This window comes from Lactuca saligna, chromosome 4 (assembly GCF_052625555.1).
Source record: "Lactuca saligna cultivar CGN05327 chromosome 4, ASM5262555v1, whole genome shotgun sequence".
Taxonomy (NCBI): Eukaryota; Viridiplantae; Streptophyta; class Magnoliopsida; order Asterales; family Asteraceae; genus Lactuca; species Lactuca saligna.
Genome location: NC_136420.1, coordinates 99,138,488 through 99,159,319, shown reverse-complemented (window position 1 = coordinate 99,159,319; position 20,832 = coordinate 99,138,488).

Genomic DNA, 20,832 nt, shown 5'->3' with positions numbered 1-20,832 from the left:
AAGACAATGTACCTCAACCTCATATATGACCCTCAAAGATGTCCTAATCCATAAAGTCTTTAACTTTATTATTTTTCATGGCTAAAGAGAGCTTAATCCCAAAACCCTAACTTCTAACATCACCAAAAACTCCATAACTCATGCATAGATAAAAGTAAGGGATCAAGCTTGCATTTTTATGACACTATGCACCATAAAACGTCTGAAAGGACAACTCATATGCTCTGGAGTATTTCATTCTCACAAAGATCAAAGTTTTAGGACAAAAAGAACATAAATATAAGCTTAACCAAGATCTAGCAAAACAAGCTTTGTACCTTTAAAAGATGAACAAGAAGATGTAGATTCTAGATCCAAAAGCTTAAATGCAACACCACTTCTAGAATGATCTTCCTTCACTACCAAGAACACTAAACAAAATCACTCGAAATATTCAAATCTCACTTAAAAGGACTAGGGTTTTGATTTTAGGGTTTAGAGGAATGGACACTGGTCATAAGAATGTCTAAGGGGGGATAAGATGCTTAAATAGGGGACACTACCATAAAAATTTAGGGTTTAAGGGTATCACAAGTACGCCCAACATACTCACGTGTACGTCCAATGTATTGAAACTCCATCATGATCCACTTATTGCTTTACGCTGGATGTACACTTTATGTATGCCAACGTAAGGACTAGATTTGAAAAATAATTTCATTTTTAGGTTAAAAGTGGAAATACCTGGAAATGGGTGTTATAGTTCTCCCATACTAGAATCATACTTCGTCCACAAAGTCAACCTCTATGAATAAATAAGGATAATGCTCACGCATCTTAGCCTCGGGATCCCAATCCACTTAGAGCATTTCGATTTCACCATTGCACTTTGACCAAGTTCACTACCTTGTTCCTCAAGGTATTCACTTTCCTATCTAGAATCATCACCGTTCTGTAGATGAAATTCTTGTGACCATCAACATGAATATACACCAAATGGACCACAAATTTCTCATTGGCCACACATTTCCTCAACTGGGAAACATGGAAGGTGTCATGAATCTGGATCAACTCCTCAGACATCTCAAACCAGTATGCCACCTTGCCCACTCGAGCTATCACTCTAAAATGCCTAATAAACCTAGGGCCTAGCTTGCCCCACTTTCGGAATTAGATAACACCTTTCCAAGGAGATACCTTTAGGAGCACCAAATCTCCAACCTGAAACTCCAACTCAGAGCATCAATGATCCGCGTAACTCTTCTGTCCACTTTCGGGCATCAAAAACCTTTGTTTGACCTACTAAATTAGCTCTGTCATCTTGAGAACTATCTCAGTTCTCCCTATGACTCTCTTCCCAACCTCTCCCCAACAGATAAAAGTTCGACAGTTCCTTCCATATACGAGATCGAAGGGAGGCATTCCAATGCTGTCAGGATGGTTGTTGTTGTAAGAAAACTCAGCTAAAGTTCGGTAAGAGTCCCAGATCCCACCAAAATCAATGATGCCGGAATGCAAGATATCCTCAAGCATCTGTAAAGTCTGCTCGCTCTCCATGTCTATTTGCGGATCATAGGCAGTACTGAAATGTATTCGAGTGCCCAAGTCCTCGTGAAACATTTTCCAAAAATTGGAGGTAAAACGAACATCCTGGTGTAACACAATAGAAGTCAGAACCCCATGATGTTCCACAACCTATCAGACTTAGATCTTGACCAATTTCTTTATAGAAGAGCTCTCACTCATGGCTAGGAAGTGATCACTTTTCGTCAAATGATCAACTATCACCCAAATAGCAACCTTTCGTAGTCTACAACTATTCTATAATAAAATCCATTGTGATCTACTCCCACTTCCATAGTGGAACCACCAAGGGCTGTAACTTCTCGTGAGGGCACTGATGTTTGGCATTGACTATTTGGCAGGTCAAGCATCACTCCACGAACCATGCCACATCCCTCTTCATACACGACCACCAATAGCTATGTTTTAGGTTCATATACATCTTTGTATCCCCCAGATTAATAGAGAATCTCGACTTATGGGCCTCAACCATTAACACCTGCCAATCCCCACCAGCATAAGGTACCTAAACTTGTCCATGAAGAGTCAATAACCCCCTACTATTGATATCAAAGGCTAAAACCTGACCAACCACCTAGTTAGTATTCCGATTGTCCTCCTTGATGGCCTCTGATTGTGCATCTATGATCATCTCCAAGACTAGAGTCATCACGATCATCCTCAAACATACATCCCGAATCGGGCACTGACCGTCCTCCAACTTAAGGCATGGGCCACCATATTGGTCTATCCCGGGTGATACATAATCTCACAATCTTAATCCTTTACTACATCAAGCAACCTCCCATGTCTCATGTTTAGAATATACTAATCCATAAGATACCACAAACTCTTATGGTCTGTGTGTATAGCAATCTGAACCCCATAAAGATAATGACACCAAATCTTGAGGGTGAAAACCATCACCCCCAACTCTAAATCATGGGTAGGATACTTTGCCTTATGAGGCTTTAGATGCCTTGAAGTGTATAGAATACCATGCTCTTCCTGCATCAACACAACACCCAATCCTGAAATGGATGCATTGCAATAGACCACAAAATGCTCAACTTCCTGATGGATGGAAAGTAGTAGCTCCTCATAAATTCTATGACGAAGAGTCTCAAATGATGCCTGCTGCTCAGGCCCCCATCTAAACACAATGTAACATCCTAACATCCAGGTGTTTTACTTAATGTATTTTATTCATGAGAACAGGGAAACTCGACGAATTGGGGAGCACCAACTAGCCAAGTAGAGACTATTTGGATGCGGGACTTATAGAGTCTACTCGACGAGTCGGAGGACCGCGACTCGATGAGTTGGGGATGTGCGAGGAAACCCTAATTTTACAGGTTTGTGTCCTGTTTAAAGGGTCTTAAGCCCTCATTTATGCCTCCCTTATCACCTTTAAGCTCTGTAAAGAACCTAAATCAAGTTTTACCTTCAGGTTTGTCTAGACTCAAACTAAGGATTTGAGAAAAAATTTCAAACGGAGAAAATTTTATGAAAACGAGTAAGAGTTTAAAAGAAAAACGAGTTGGAGTAGCGTGTACAATCAGCCAGAGCCTGAATGGTGATTTCCTAAAATACCCTTGTATTTGTGTTATGAGATATTTATGAGATATTAGGGATGCATGCTAGAGGATAGGCTTGGTATTTCAGATTTAGAGTTAAAGTTGCCTGATTTGTGATGCATTAGCCTAGGAGTTGCTATTGTCTGTTATTTGCCTTGAGTATATGCTGAGTAGGAGTATTTAGCATGAATCACTTAGAGAGAGTTCTGAGTTAAGGGATAATCTAGGAGAGATACCTAGATGAGCGTATGAGGGGTCCATTGAGAAGAGTAGTTAGATACCATAAGGGGTAAGACAGCCTGATTTTGGTGATGCTTTTTGGAGTTATGGATAGAGCAAGTGGTGTTATGTGTTGGTGGAGGTGATTCGATGCCCGAATGTTGCCTATTTTGTGCTTTGTGGAACTGTTGATGACGAGAGATAGCTACTAAGTGAATATGACAATATTCAGGAGGTAGATGGTTGGCATCATGAGGAGTTCTTTAGCAGCTGATAGAAGAGAAGTGTGAGAACCTAGGAAAGGCCTAGGGAGTGACCTTAGTCAGATGTGTACGCTGATAAAGGAGAGTACTCACTGGAGAGTGAACATGTGTAATGAGATTGGCGATCCAGGAGATTAAGCAACCACTTAGGAAATTTGGGACAATCCATGTGGAAAGTATGGGTAGATATGGAAGGTAGTATGGGCTCGTACTACTAAAAGCAGATGATCCATACTCGAAATAGGGAGAACTCCAGAGGCTCTTAGTAGCATATTGAGAGGAGATAATAGGGTTTGAGTACCATGATTAGTAGCAGATCAAGAAGAGATAACATGGTTTGAGTACCATGATTAGTAGCAGATCGAGAAGAGATAACATGGTTTGAGTACCATGATTAGTAGCAGATTGAGAGGAGATAACATGGTTTGAGTAGCAGATTGAGAGGAGATAACATGGTTTGAGTACCATGATTAGAAGTAGATTAAGAGGAGATAACATGTTTTGAGTACCATGATTAGTAGCATATTGAGAAGAGATAACATAGTTCGAGTACCATGATTAGTAGTTGTTAGTGCTTCTATCTTTACTAGTTGTCTCCTTGTGGTTGTTCGGACTGAGAACTGATGTGATAAAGTGTGGGGCCAGAGGTTCATGTTGGACGAGCTTCAATGGAGTGTATCTTGAGAGCAATATTGAGTTATGTCCCGTGAGATTTTACTGGTGAGATGACAATTGGAGTCACAAGACTCAGGGATGAGTAGAGATGATGCTTCGTGGAGGATTGCGATCTTAGATAAGCAATCGGTCGATAGTGAGGATATCACTTTCTGTGATGAGAATTGCACTACCTATGTTTCTTGTGTGGAGCAAAAGAGATAACAAGTTTCCGGTTTCAGAGTTGGAGGTAAAACCTTGGGGCAGCATATGGTTGCAACTTTTTCACTAGAGTATTTGGGAAGTATGTTTGTTGCAAGTTATTTCTTATACCATGAGAGAGTCATCAGTAGGGACTGAGATGGATGTGGACAAGGGTATACCTTCGTTGAGTACAGTAAGGTATAATCAATAGTAGTTCTAGGTTATCAAGAGGAATATATCGGGGCGGTGGTCCTCGTGGTTTACATCTGACATTGACTATGAGAGTGAGGCCTCTTGCTTCTATGAGAATCCACGTGATGGAATGTTGGCAGAGGGATCAGAGATGAGGTGTGTGATAGTGCATTACTGTCAGATGAAGGGTCACGTCTACTTTGGAACAATTGAGAGATTCAGTAGTGTGTCGGTATGGGATTCTAGTGACTAGGGGCAGTCACGTTGGAAAGTTTCCAGGGATAATTGGAGTTGCTTGATCTCTATCGGGAAGATCGTCAAGTGTTATGTGGTATGTTCCAAGAGTAAGTGTGATGTACCTGCTGAAACGGTCTATGGAGTAGACTGTTGGTATGTCGATTGGTTATAGGTTGAGCCTTGAGTAGGGGAAATTAGGTATTCTTGTGAGAGAATCACCAATCTGCTCAAGTGTAGTCAGAGGACTAGTTATGGGGATCGACGACCTGAATGAGTGAGACTAGAGTCATGTGGTATTCAAGGCAATGTTTAGATAGAGAGGAAGCATGTTGGTCACTAGGCAGGAGTCTAATTATGGTCTGTGATTCTTTGAGGGGGATGATGTTGAGTTCCTAGACATTTGGGCTGCTAAGGTCAAGATTCGGACACCAAATGATTGACAGATCCACATATCGGTTGTTATCTACACCCCAGGAAAGGAATCAAAAGATTTGGCGACCAATTCTAGATTCGGTATGAGTATTCTCGCACGGGTTTTGTTGAGTAGGGAATAGGCTTCGGATCATTGTCAACGTTTTCTCTATCATTGCTGACTCCTTTGTGTTTCAAATCGCGAGTTGGAGTATTTCAAGGTTAAGAGTTGTGCGATAGGGAGATCAGTGGTCGTATCAAGATGTTGTGAAATTCTGAGATGGTGTATTGTGGTATCCGAGTGTTATGCCATGAGTGGAATATCAATGGTGGAGGCAATACATCATGAGGTTCTGAAATGTTGGGTTGGGGTATCCAAGTATGATGCCCTAGATTGTTGGGTCATTATGAGATTGGGGTTTGTCAGACGGCAAGTGGAACATCTGGTGAGTATATTTCCGAGTAAGAGGTTGTCGGTTAATTGTTTCCAGACGGGGATTGTCCAAGGGTGTGACGATGCTGAGAAAAGCGCTCTGTCTATGAGAATTTACATCAAGAGTGGTGGTGCATAATCTAGGGAGGTGTATGCACCTATCTATGTTGGTCGTGGAGCATGCGTTACTGTGTGATGATGACCTTAGGATGAGATGGTGGAGTGATAAGAGAGTATTATGAGACTACGGGGAGCCGTAGCATCCATGATTCAGTGAGAGGGAGTGTTTTAAGACTACTGGGAGATGTAGCATCCATGAGTCTGTAAGAGAGAGTACTATAGTATTACGGAGAGTCGTAGTATTCATTAGTCAGAAAGAGGGTGTCGTAATATTGTAGGGAGTCATAGTACTCACTAGTCAGCGAGAGAGTGCCGTGATACTACGGGGAACCATATTAGTCATTGGTTACCGAGAGAGTGTTGTGATACTATAGGGAGTCGTAACATTCGTGATTCAGTGAGAGAGTGTTGTAAGTCTGCGGGGAGCCATAGCATTCATAAGACAATGAGGGAGTGTATTTAGACTACGGGAAACCATACCACTTAGTAGTCAATAAGAGAGAATATTGTAACTATGGGGAGCTATAGTATTCACTAGTCAGAGCATGACGCAGAGGAGTTCTTAGGCTTGGGTAGCCGTACCAATTCAGTCTTCAGAAACCTGGTAGCCAGACCAAGGGTGACACTGGGGTCTCCGTGACGGTCGAGAATCGTTATATCCCGAGTTGGCAATTAGAAGAAATTGGAGAGATGGTACGTGCATGAATTCGCGAATCTCATGTCATGGGTTGATTATCAGATTGGAAATAAGTGGCACCAATTATGCTGTTGAATCAGACTCTCGAGCTTGAGTTTGGATCAATTTGTGTATTAAGTAGGCAGAATAAGATTCCAGATTCAGAGATGGGTTTCATTTTGAGGGGTATTGATTTCCATCTAATGTCTTAGACCTGATTGGGTCAGTTCGTTGGTATGGGAAGGACCGCGAGACGCATGGAACTAGAGAGTAGTAGACGAAAGAGGTCAGAGGTGAGGTGACTTCAGATAGGGCAGTATTCACTTGAGGTAAAGCGAACTTTGTGACTTATGTGTCACGATGGGCCGAGATAGTTATTGTGAGAAGAAGTTGGGGCTTATGTTCATGGAGGTCCAAGGATACTTCTAAGCGGGCACGATCATTCTCTTGTGTTGAGAACAGAGTATTGGGGTTCGTTTGTTTAGATGGGCGTTGATAGCAATGTAGTTGATGAGTCCTTGGTGAGAAGTGACCATTTCGTTCCTTTGGAGTGCGATCTGGATCGACTGATATGTTAGGTATGAGTGTTCGGCAGTTTTTATGGTCAATGATCTGATTTTATCTATCGCATCAACATAATTAGAGTTGAGAGTATGATTTTGAGATCGGTCATTCGATGAGTGAATGACATGATTATATCTTGCATGGGTGGTCATGCAGGTACTCAGACTACTAGAGTTTCTAGGTTCTGAAGAGTTGGAACTGGAATCGAAACGGTAGAGGCATCCGTCCTTTTGTGGGATAAGGAGCTCATGTATGGGTTGGGTGTCTTAGGAAAGAGATTGTTGCATGATAAGGGACGGCAGTGGTGTCATTGGAGGATATTCATGTTTATCACCGCCTGCAATATATTGAGAGGCCAGTCGCGATTTTGGATAGAAAAGTAAAGACCCTGAGGAACAAGGAGGTGCGTTTAGTTAAGGTGCAGTGGGAGCACCGTAGAGGATCCAAGTGGACTTGGGAGTCGGAGTCCGAGTTGCGACAGAAATAGTCGGAGTTGTTTCCGGAGGCTAACTTCAAGGGCGAAGTTTGATTCTATTGGGGGAGAATTGTAACATCCCAACTTCCAGGTGTTTTACTTAATGTATTTTATTCATGAGAACAGGGAAGCTCGACGAGTTGGGGAGCACCAACTCGCCGAGTAGAGAGTATTCGGACACGGGACATTTAGAGTCTACTTGACGAGTCGTGGGACCCTAAATCAATGAGTAGGGGTTGTGCGAGGAAACCCTACTTTTCCAGGTTTGTGTCCTATTTAAAGGACCTTAAGCCCTCATTTACGCCTCCCTTATCACCTTTGAGCTCTGTGAAGAACCCCAATCGAGTTTTAGCTTGTTGTGTGAGAAGGAGAGGCTATATTAAGTATTTTGGTGCACTTTGAGAGAAGAAGTGGGGAGCATCAAGGCTTGGTGCATGGAGGGATGTTTGGATCTAGAGGTTCTCAGTGGATAGCTTCTGTTTGAGGTAAAAAGATGCTATCTTGATCATTTTTCTCGTGAGATCTTAGGTTGGGGATTTCTAGGGATTTTCCCCATCCTTCTTGGGTTATTGAGTCCCTTGAGCATATGTTGAGGTTGAAACCTTAGATCTGGATTGTAAGAGGTGTTGGGAGCCCAAAGACCCATGCTTTATGGAGCTAGAGGCAAGCCTATGAGCACCAAACCCTTATTCGAGCTTGTATTGGCATTATGGAGCAAATATCCCATGCATGAACGTGAAGATCGAAGCTTTATGTGACGTTCGAGCTGTGGGAGACTAGATCTAGAGTTTGGAGTGGTAGATCTACCTTAAAACGTCGGAATGAGAATACAGATTGAATAGACTCGCGGAGTTAATGAGCTGACTCGATGAGTTGGCTAGGGTTGTCCCCGATGAGACTGGGCATGGGTAACTCGGCGAGTTGATGAGATAACTCGATGAGTTAAATTGGGTTTTTGCATCATTTTGAAGGACCAACGGGGACTCGGTGAGTCACATAGATGCACTCGGCGAGGCAGGTCAACATGGACTGTTGACTCGAGTGTTGACTTCTGTTGACATTAGGGTTTGGTCAAGGCAGGGATTGTGGGGACCATTGAGAGGTAAAATGGTATTTCAACCATTCCAAGACTTTAAGAGAGAGATATGAACTTAGTTTACTTAGAGTTGTGACTTAAATGTTAATTAGAGATGACTATCTTATGTGTTAGGTGGAGTCTAGTTCGAGATTCGTGTATGAGATTATTTACTTGCTTGCTTACGAGGTGAGTCTTCTTACTATACTTACCTAGAGTGGTAATTTATGTGTGTGACCGGAGGGTCTTATGTGCTTATATTGAGTATTGTGATATCTTGCATTATTTCTTTGTGATTTGTGATGTGCATTATTCTGAGCTTACTGAGTTAGGACCAGAGGGTCCATCCGAGTTGTGGGACTGGAGGGTCCCACTGAGACACATTGACCGGAGTGTCTTATTTGAGCATAGCCATGAGAGGCTAATGGGCTATGTGTACTATTTTACGGAACTCACTAAGCTTCGTGCTTACCGTGTTATGTGTTATGTGTTTTAGGTACTTTTCAGGATCAAGGGAAGGCACCAGCTTGATTGTACACACACGACATGGAGATTTGTTTTGGAGGATCTTGGATTGTGTTATAAACAACTTTTAAATATGTGTGTTTCATAACTAGATATAAACTGATTATTTTTGTGATTGTCCTAATGAGATTAATGTGATCCTAAATGAAAATTTTGTTTGAAAATTTACGGTGTTACACACAACATCCTTCCTCATCAACTTAGTCAGAGGAATTGCAATCTTGGATATGTCTCAAATGAATCTCTAATAATATCTTGCCAAACTAAGGAAAAATTGAATCGCAGATGGAGACTTTGAAACCTCCTACCACATAACTGCCTCTATTTTTGTTGTGTTATTATTGACAAGTTTTCCTAGAAACTGAACCTCGTGCAACCTGAACTTACACTTGGAGAGCTTGGCATATAACTTCTTTATACCAAGACCCCAAGAATCTCGCACATATACTCACCATGCTGCTATCTGATATTCGAATAGACCAATATGTCATCAATGAAGACAATCACTGACCGATCCAACATAGCCCTACACATGTGGCTTACGAGATCCATGAATGTTGCTGAAAGACCCTCACTTTCATAATATTAAAATAGTTGTTACTCCTAAACATGCTACATGTTTATTCACAAACAATATTTTACATTGATAATTTATTTAAAAGCGACTGGATACAAACCGACTAAGTCTAAGTTTATTACAAAGCTACCCAGGATATTGTATATTTTATACATACTAAAACTTAAATACTAAAGTAATATTATAAACTATTTTAATTCTTCCAAAAGTATAAAGCTATATCGGATGCTTATTGCCTGCAATATATTAAAACATTGAAAGGGTAAGCAGTCACGCTTAGTGAGTTCAATAATAGATACAATATAATGTTATGCCATATATATACTTCAATATGGCAGAAGCAAAGAGGAACAAGGAACAACAAAGGCATATGTGAATCATGTGACAAACTTTCCATATCAATCAATGACTTGATTCAAATATATACAATCAATGAGACATAACAATTTCAAAACTTGATATACATCAATAAAGCTTTGGCAGTGGCACATAAGGCATATAATTTCTGATTAACATTTTGGTAGATTTCAGGCTTATAGCCTTGTCTAACCATTTGCCAACACCATAGAATAGAAAGCGTTCTATTACGGAGACATGTTCTACATGACCAGAGGCTACATACCAGTACCAATGTGAATCTAAGTCCTCTCACTGATCACATGGTCAAAGGTATTTCTTTGCTATTAAAAATAGTGAATAAAAATAACACAGAAAAATAACCCGGAATAATAAATCTGAAAAGCACATGGCACATATAACACATAACATACAATTGTTCCTATATATTAAACTCACCTTAAAATAATCAGGGTTAAAATAGTAATTTGAGCAGCACTTCAGCTCTAAATAAGACTTTCTTCGTTGAAAATCGGCAAATTTACTGAAAAATAGACCTTGTGAGAGTAGAGCTTCAAACCGAAAAGATAAATTTCTTGGGCTCTCCGGGCACTTCGGGACGTATTCTGGGCTTTAAAAACAATATCGGGGCTTCGGGGGATATGAAAATAGTCAAAATATGGAAAGAGGGGCCAAAAATGGCAATTTCTTGAAATCAGTTGGAAGGTCTCGCAGGCATCCCTTTTATAGGGTGGAATCCGAAGTCGGCCAAGGAGTGAGTCAGCAACGAAGCTGGTCGGTGGTAGCCTTATGCGAGGTGTCTTACGGGACGTCGTAGACGTCTCCTAGGACGCCGGAAGGCGTGTTGGAAGGTTACTTGACTGAATTCCGGTCCAATCAGAAGGCAACACATGGCCACGGTTCATGAGAGATGATGCGGCCTACCCGGATAAGAGCCTTATCCTTGCGAAAATTCTCGAAAATGTGCCAAAATCATCTAAAATTCATAACTTTTGCATACTGGCTCTGTTTTGAAGTTATTTATATGCATGCATAGGTAAAATTATGCTCTACAACTTTCGTTTAGACTTTGTTGACTAATTTTGAATTTATTTTTAATATTATTATTTTTAACAGATTGGGACAGGAAAATCCGCTAAAAATTCATAACTTCTTCATCTGATGTCTGTTTTTGTCAGACTTTTTACCGTTGTACAACTATTGATGAGATCTTCGTTTCTCGTTTAGGTTGTGTCGGCTAAATATCCCTCGATCTAAAATTCGAGTTTTTAGCTGTCTACTGCTACGCTGAAACTTAGAAAAATCATAACTTCCTCATACGAAGTCAGATTTTGGCGTTCTTTTTATAGAACGTCTCTGTTTAACGAATACTACGACTTTCATTTCGTTTAATAAGGCTAAAAAGTAGTTTATCAAAAACTCACTTTTTACGTCATTTGGCGTCGTGCCGGTTTTGTCGCGGATCTCCGATTGGTCATAACTTCTTCGTTATAACTCGGATTTCGTTGAGGTTTTCGCCTAAATGTTTCTAACGATATTATGTACAACTTTCAATAATAAAATTTTACTTATTTCAAATTTTACATTTTCGCTAAATTTCACTATTTGACTTTTAATTGGAATCTCATAAGACTTCCAGTATTTTCTGAGTGATTCTAAACATAGTTTTACTTCATTTCTAGTAAAAACTATTTGTTTGAATTCAATACTCAAATTCACATAGTTTTTCACAATATCATTCATTATACAACACGATTTCAAAACGTGTATGTTAAAAATACCTCCTCCGTTTGAAGATTTCGTCCCTCGAAATTACATCGATTAGAACAAAAGGGGATATTTTGCTTTTATCTCATTCTTATTCTCCCAAGTATAGTTTGGGCCTCGATGGTGTTTCCATTTGACAAGCACCAACTCTACTTCTTTGTTACGTAGATTAGTTGTTCTTTCATTCACGATCTCTTCAAGCTCTTCTACGTATCTTAATTTATTATCCAATTTCACCTCGACTAACAGAACCATTTCATCATAGATGCTCAAGCATTTGTGTAGATAACTCACATGAAAAACATCATGAATACCTGCCAAATCTTCAGGTAATTCCAAGCGGTATGCTTGCTTACCAATTCTTTGAATGATTTTGAAAGGACCAACAAATATGGGACTTAGTTTTCCTTTTTTTCCAAATCGCATAAGACCTTTCCATGGGGGTACCTTCAGCATTACGAAATCACCCATCAGGAATTCTATGGGTCGTCTCCTCTTTTCTGTATAGGACTTTTGTCGATCCTGGGCCGCTTTCATTATTTCACGTACGATTTGATTCTTGTCAGTGGTATCTTGAATCATTTCAGGGCCTCCAAGGATTTTATGTCCTACTTCACGCCAACATAATGGAGTACGACACTTGTGACCATATAATGCTTCATATGGTGGCATTTTGATTGAAGCATGGTAATTGTTATTATATGAAAATTCGACAAGCGGTAAATACCTATCCTAGTTACCAACGAACTCCAAAACACATGCACGAAGCATATCTTCTATTGTTTGGATTGTTTTCTCCGTCTGACCGTCTGTCTGGGGATGATAAGATGTGCTAAGAGAAACTTGAGATCCCAATTCACGTTGCATGCTCACCCAAAAATGAGAATTGAAACGAGTATCACGATCGGGAATGATCTTCAGTGGCACACCATGTCTTGCAACAATTTCATCTAGGTATAATTGTGCGTATTTTTCCATTGGAGCTATTTCACGCATGGCGAGAAAATATGCACTCTTAGTCAGGCGGTCGACAATTACCCAAATGCTATCATGCTGTCTAGCAGTCTTTGGCAATTTGGTAATAAAATCCATGGACAGTTCTTCCCATTTCCATACAGGAACACTAAGACTTTCTGGGGTTCTGTAAGGCTTTTGGTGCTCTGCTTTGACTTGTAATCATATCAAGCATGCTTGTACATATCTCCCAATGTCTTTATTTAATCCTGGCCACCAATAGTCAGCCCGTACATCATAGTACATTTTACTTGTACCGGATGTATTGACAACTTTGACTTATCAGCTTATTCTAAAATCTTTTGTCTTAATCCACCAATCTTTGGAATCCTTAGTCGATTCTTAAATACCTTCAATCCTCATGGATCATCAAGTAAAACATCAACATAATGTACCATCCCTTCTTTCTTCACATTTTCTCATTTTAAGGTCTCTTCTTGCTATTTATCTAGTTCATCAAGAATAGTGAACTTTACTGTAGTTTGAGTAATAGTATAACACATACTATTACGATAATCTTTTCTACTAAGTGCATCGGCAACTACATTGGTTTTTCCATGATGATACAAGATTTCACACTCTTAATCCTTGATTAGCTCCATGGCTCTTTATTGTCTCATATTCAAAGTTTCATGAATGAATATGTACTTGAGACTCTTGTGGTCAGTAAACAATTGGCATTTTGTACCAAAAAGATAATGCCTTTAACGTTTTAGGGCGAATACGACAACAAGTTCGAGATCATGAGTGGGATAATTCTTTTCATAACCTTTTAGTTGTCTTAAGGCATAGGCTATCACTTTACCACGTTGCATCAACACACAACCGAGTTCTAATCTTCAAGCATCACTATATACGAAGAAATCATCATCACCTTTTGGGAGTGATAAGATTGGAGCATGAGTCAAAAGATATTTTAGAGTTGAGAAAGATTTTTCTTGGGCTTCACCCCATTCGAAATTTACTTCCTTCCACGTAAGACTCGTGAGAGGTGCGGCTATACGGGAAAATTCTTTAATGAATCTCCGGTAATATCCCTCAAGACCCATGAAATTGCAAATTTTGGAAGCATTACAGGGCACTTCCCAATTTTGAATAGCTTCAATTTTAATAGGACCTATGGATACACCGTCACCAGAAATAACATGGCCGAGAAATTGAACTTGGCGAAGCCAAAATTCACATTTCGAGAATTTAGCATATAATTTCTCTTTTCGAAGAAGTTCTAAGATTTCATGAATATGAACGGCATGATCAACCTCAGACTTGGAATAGATTAAAATATCGTAAATGAATATGATGACAGATTTATCAAGCATTAGGCGGCATACTCGATTCATCATATCCATGAATACAACAGGAGCATTTGTCAGACCGAACGGCATGACGAGGAATTCATAATGCCCATATCGAGTACGAAAAGCAGTCTTCGGTACATCCTGCTCGTGAAATTTCAATTGATGATAGACAGATCTCAAATCAATCTTCTAGAAATAGATAACACCCTGAAGTTGATCAAATAAATCATCAATGCAAGGTAGTGGGTACTTGTTCTTGATAGTCACCTTATTTAGCTAACGATAATCAATACACATTTGCATCGAACCATCATTCTTCTTGACAAACAATACTGGAGCACCCCAAGGAGAGGTACTCGGTCGGATAAAGACTTTGTAAAGTAATTTCTGTAGTTGGATCATCATTTATTTCATCTCAATTGGTGGAAGACGATAAGGAGTCTTGACAATCGGAGCAGCACCAGGCACAAGGTCGATTCGAAATTCTACTTGCTTGTCCGTAGGAAGTCCAGGCAGATCATCGGGGAAAACATCAGGATATTCGTTAACAATGGGAACCTCATTTACAGTTTTCTTTTCCTCTTTTTAGGTATCAACTGTATAGGCCAGATATATAGAACATCCCTTCGATATGAATTTACGAGCTTTTAATAGATAGATTATTTTTAAGCTTTTAGGTCTTTGTTCACCGTAGATGTAAAGAGGATTCTTCCCTTCGATAGTAGTACATACTATCTTTTCATAACAACAGATCTTAGCATGATTCCTTGACAACCAATCCATGCCGAGAATGATATCGAAGTTGGGCAAGGAGATAGGAATCAGATTGGAACGAAAACGATAGCCTTCAATTTCTATGACCCAATCCTTATAAATTTTATCCGCAAGTAATGATATACTTCCTGCAGTATCTACGTAAAATGGTTGCGAAATTGCATAGCAAGTAACTTGAAAAGAATGCGCAAATTCATGAGACACAAAAGAATCTGAAGCACCAAAATCAAATAAAATGTGAGCAGGCCTAGAGTTGACAAGAAATGTACCTGTCACAACATTCAGGTTCTCACATGCCTCCTCTGTGGTAATATGCAATGCACGACCCTTAGCTTTTGGCACCTCCTCCTTTTTAGTTGGAGTATCCTTTGATTTTTGAACAGGGACTTGACTTCTCGCCGGTTGTTGAACAAAAGCTTGACTTCCCGTCATCTAACTAGTAAGAATAGGGCAAAAACGCTTATTGTGACCAGTAATACCACATGCATACCAAGTAACATCTTTTCTTGGGAAAGTTGGCTTTATATGACCATTTTCTCCACATCCATAACAGACAATGGATTCCTTGTCTATTTTGCATTGGCCCGGATGATTCTTCCACAAACACGACATGAAGGCGATTAAATGGAAAAAGATTATGATCTACCACGTCCACGAGAGGCCATTTGGGTTTGCATTTGATTACCAGGTTTAGTCCAAATGGATTGAGCTGGTAGAAAATAAGGAACATGAACAGTTCTTTCAGTACATATATGCTTCGGAATTGTAAAAGTGGCACCATGTATTTCTAAGTCATGCTCACGTCTTCGAGCATACTCAACGGATTTATCAAATGACAAAACTTCTTGATTGGCAACGAGATTGTGGATTTCGTGTCGTAGTCCCTCCATGAATAACTGAATTTTATCATCTTCAGTTGGAATATACTTTGTAGCAAACCTTTCTCTTTGATTAAACTGAGTTTCATACTCATTCACAGTCATTCCTCCCTGTTTAAGCTCAAGGAATTCCTTCTCCAATCTCCTCATGTCTAGAGGACAATACTTATGTAGCAAACGAGTTTTGAACATTTCCCATGCTAAATTCTCCTCATCAAACCCGTTGAGAGCTTCATATGTTGCTTCCCACCAGACTAAGGCTTCTCTGATGAGCATTGCGGAAGCATAATTAGCCTTGTCTTCATTATCAACATGAGAAATATGAAACACTTTCTCTGTGTTATGGATCCAAGTAACAAAAATAATGGGATTAAGAACACCGGAAAACTCTTTAGCACCACTACTCTTGAAATCTTTGAATGAGGGACACTTCACCTCTCCTTTCGAAGATTCTCCAGTGGCTTTCTCTTTTGCTTTATCAACATTCTTTTTGTGTCCTTCGAGAGTCCGTCGAATAACACCGGTAAGTTTACCCAAGAGTCACTCCTCACGAGGAGATACTGGAGTATTCACTTCCTCGGGTTGAGGACCTCCACCGACATCAGGGGTATGGCTACTAACCTGTTCAGCCATTACTCTGCAATGTGGAGTAACATCGTATTTTAGAATATTAGGGTTTATCATTATTTAATACCCTACTTAAGTCTTTCCTAAGGTTTTTATCCATATGTTTACTATGAATCAGTTCATATATTGAACTTCCAATAGTTTAAGTCTAAATTCCAATCCTTGGTATTTAGTTTGCTTAAACTACTACTCTGATACCATGGTTGAAAGTCCCTCACTTTCATAATATTAAAACACTTGTTACTCCTAAACATGCTACACGCATATAAACAAACAATATTTTACATTGATAATTTATTTACAAAAGACTAGATACAAACCGACTAAGTCTAAGTTTAGTACAAAACTACTCAGGATATTTTATATTTTATACATACTAAAGTAATAGTATAAAGTATTTTATTTCTTCCAACAGTATAAAGCTATATCGGATGCTTATTGCCTGCAATATATTAAAACATTCAGGGGGAATACAAATGAAACATAAAGGTTTTCAACGAGTCAAACTTATTCAATTTATAAAAATCAGCGGTTTTCATAAAGCATTTAGATACTTTATCCCTTTTGTATTATGCGGAGCGTAAGGGACTCTTTCTAAATTTAGTTGCATAGTTTTCAAAACAGTTTCATCTACATAACAGTCAAACTATAATAGGTATAGTTTGGGGAATTCATTACCAGTTTTACAGATACTAACTACTTACATGGTTGAATAAATAAACTATGACAAATTTAATTTATTACATACATTACTACAAGAGTACAACCATTAATAATTATTTAAGTATAATTATTTTTACTCTACAAGACATACATCAAATTCAAGTAAAAAAGAATGTTATGTTTCACATATTATTACTTGTAAAGTCGTAATCTAATTAGGAGACACGTCCTTGGGCGCTTACAAACATAACTAAGTGGAGGACTACCCTTATGAACCAGAATCTCCTGAAGGGAGAACGTGATTTTTGTATATAGATCTATACGGGATTGACTACCCTGCACCTTGCTGCTAGCTACAGTAGGACCAGCAGGTCTACAGGTGACAAAGTCATAAAGGATATTGGCGTCCGATTCACATCGTATCAAGTTTAGTATGGTCATAAAACTCACCCGTAGATAATAACGACATATTTATGTAATAATACACTTCTCATGAACAGTTGATTTAATAAGATAAATGTGGAAATACTTATGCCTTACAGTTCAGAACCATTAAAGCAACAACACACCATCAAGGGAAAATATAAGATTTTCCCAGTTAAACTTCAGTACTTTACAAACAAATAGAGTACTGTTTTATACATTGTTTACATTACTAGTGATAGCTAAGGATTTCATTCAAAGGTTTTCATACCGATCAAACAAGAGCATACATTGCATACTGGTAGTAGACAAGGTTTTCAAACAAGGCATACGATACCTACATTAATGAGCAAACATAATAGAAAATATCGAATTTTCTTGGAAAACATACATACATTTTACAGATTTGTTCACAGTTTTTTCATTACAAAAACATGCTTATGAACTCACCAGTTTTATACTGATATGTTTTCAAAATCGCTTGTATTCTCAGGACAACAATAGACAAGTATTGTTGCCAGCTGTCGAGAAGACGGAGCATTCAGAGTCTCGTCTTTATATTTCTTCTACTTTAGATGTATATAAACAACTTCGTACTAAACATATGTAATATTCATATCTTAATGTAATGGTTGTGTTTACTTTGATTACTAGGATGCAATTGTTGTGATACATCACATGACGTCCTCCACCCCCGAACGTTTTCGCGGTTTCGGTTTGGGGGTGTGACACTATCCATGAAATACATGCGACCATGGAACCCCAAATCATAACTTTTTCCAATCTCCACATCAAAGTAATCCCCAACCATTTCCTAAACCCTTAGAGAGCCCACCTTCTTACAAACCAAACATCTCAACACTAAAGCATTCATCAGAATCCTGTGAGAATCCGAATTCAAACAAACAGAAGGTAATTTGTCACAAGTGTGGTCATGGAAATCACTTTGCCAAAGATTGTATGGCTAAATTCACAGGGAAAACAAAGATCAGGGACTCTGATTACTATGCCTGTTGAGCCTAAGAAATGGCTGCAAGTGAAAAAGATTTCGTCACCACTATGTTAAAAGATATGGAAGGATATTGGTCATCTAGAGATGGAGATGATGTGAGTTCTAGGAGAAACATGTGTCTTATGGCTAGATTCATAATTCAATGCGATGAAGAATACTAGTCATGTATATTAGAAGGTAATGATGAAGATGCCGAGCCAAATTTCTCCTACATGGCAACCAACGATACACCAGCTCGAAGCATAGTTAAACAGGTAAAATCTATGATTACTAATAATAACCTTGATTTATCTCTTTGTGAACCATATCTAACCCAAATCATATTAGATATGAACATCATCTATAAAGCCTATGAGTCTGCCATAGAAGTGAGTGAGAAAATGGAAAGTGAACTGAGTCATCTTAATTTACGTTTTGAGGGTAGGAAGCTGAAGATAGAATCGTTAGAATGAGAACTTGTAATGTCACAAAATAAATGTATCATTCTTAAAGACAAATATGAAATCACTTATTCTGAAAGCAATGTTTTAATTTCTGATAACAAACGTCTGAATGCCAAGATTGATGCTTTACATCATGCCATAGATATTCTTGAAGCCACTGAATGGATGACTCATGATTTTCATCATCCTTGGTCCAAAGAACCTGGCCACGGAAGCGAGTTTCTAAAACCTATTGATCGTCCGTTAAAGGAGTTACAAAATTTCACTTTTATGGTAGACATTCCAAACTACAAACATTCGGATACCCCTGTCTCACCATTGCCACCCCTTCCTGAGACCTCAGACCAATTTTCATCTTTGATTCCTGAGTTTAAACTGATAGTTGTCAAGTGTCCTGATTCCACGCCTCTTCCACCTCTGATACCCCTAGACCTGAATCTGACCTCAAAATCCCTCTCTAGCATTACCCATATTGTAGTTCATATTCTGAACCTCAGTCCTCGTAACAACTGTGTCATTGAGGAAATAATTCCGGAGACAATTGGGCCTGACTCGGATAAATCGGATTTTGTCTTGGCATCTTTTGATAGTGATGTAGAAGAAGAAATCATAATAGATTTCTCATCTGACTCTTGTGTTTCTAATTCTAAAGTGATTTCAAAAACAAGCTTAATACCAATCAAGCCTAAGTTTAACAACCCATCTGCAGGCCAATCTTCGAAGTCATCTGGCTCCAGGAAGAAACCATCCTTAAATAGGAAAGATGTCGTCGATCCTAAGAGAGAAGCCAAAAATGCCCTTAAAATGGAAATTAGGTCAAGGCATGACTCTAGATTTATTGAGAATTTTAAGAAGAAAGTATCGTGGACTCTGAGCCCATCTATTAGGAACTGCAACACCTTTGCTTCTGTTAAGATTCTTAAGAGGCCTTCTAATCCTCCTAGTTCAGTAGCTCAAAACAAGGTTGACAGTCCCATTCTGAAAAAGTTTATTGATACTCATGCCACTAATTCTAACTCTTCTTAAAAAGTTTCTACAATGTTCATTACTAAATCCGATGGTACTATTTTCAAACAACTTTCAAATCCAATTGTACCATCAAAAATAGCAAACAAAGAGCAAGTTGCCAAAAACACTATTACTAAAAAAATTTCAAAAGATTCAAAGCAGAAATTTGAGTGGAAAGTTAAAAATGTAAAAACGGAAACTGCAACTTCAAGTAATAATGTGATTCCTAAAGCTCAAAAAACTGCTGGTTTGAGAAAAGTTGTTCAAAGCAACCTATTGTTGAATATGATTTTCGGATCAATGAAAAGACCATGGTTTTTTGTTTCTTTCCAAAAGAATCTCGGAACAAAACATCCGAAACATCTATTGCTCAAACGTCACAACATAAGTCTAAAGCCTATGCCCATGTCCCAAAACCTAACCCGGAGCCTAAGAACTCCAAAATTCACTAATTTTTGCAGGCACTCTGTGCTTCGGAACAAGATACAATATGTTATATCAATAGTGCTTGTTCCAAGCTGGGCAAAAAGATTTTCTGCATGATCTCAAACTCTCACCAAATGTTGGCTATGCGACGTATCGCAATAACTCCAATTATCAAATCCGAGGTTATGAAATCCTCACCAATGGAAATTCCTCTGTCTCAAATGTGGCATATATAGTTGATGTGAAGCACAATTTGATAAGTGTGGCTCAACTCATTGACTCCAACCGGAGAGTTGAGTTCTGCAAGAAACTTAGCTACGTCATGATAGAAGACCAAAAAGAATTTCCCATCAAATCAAATCGCAACAAGAATATGTATCCTCTAGACATCAACATGA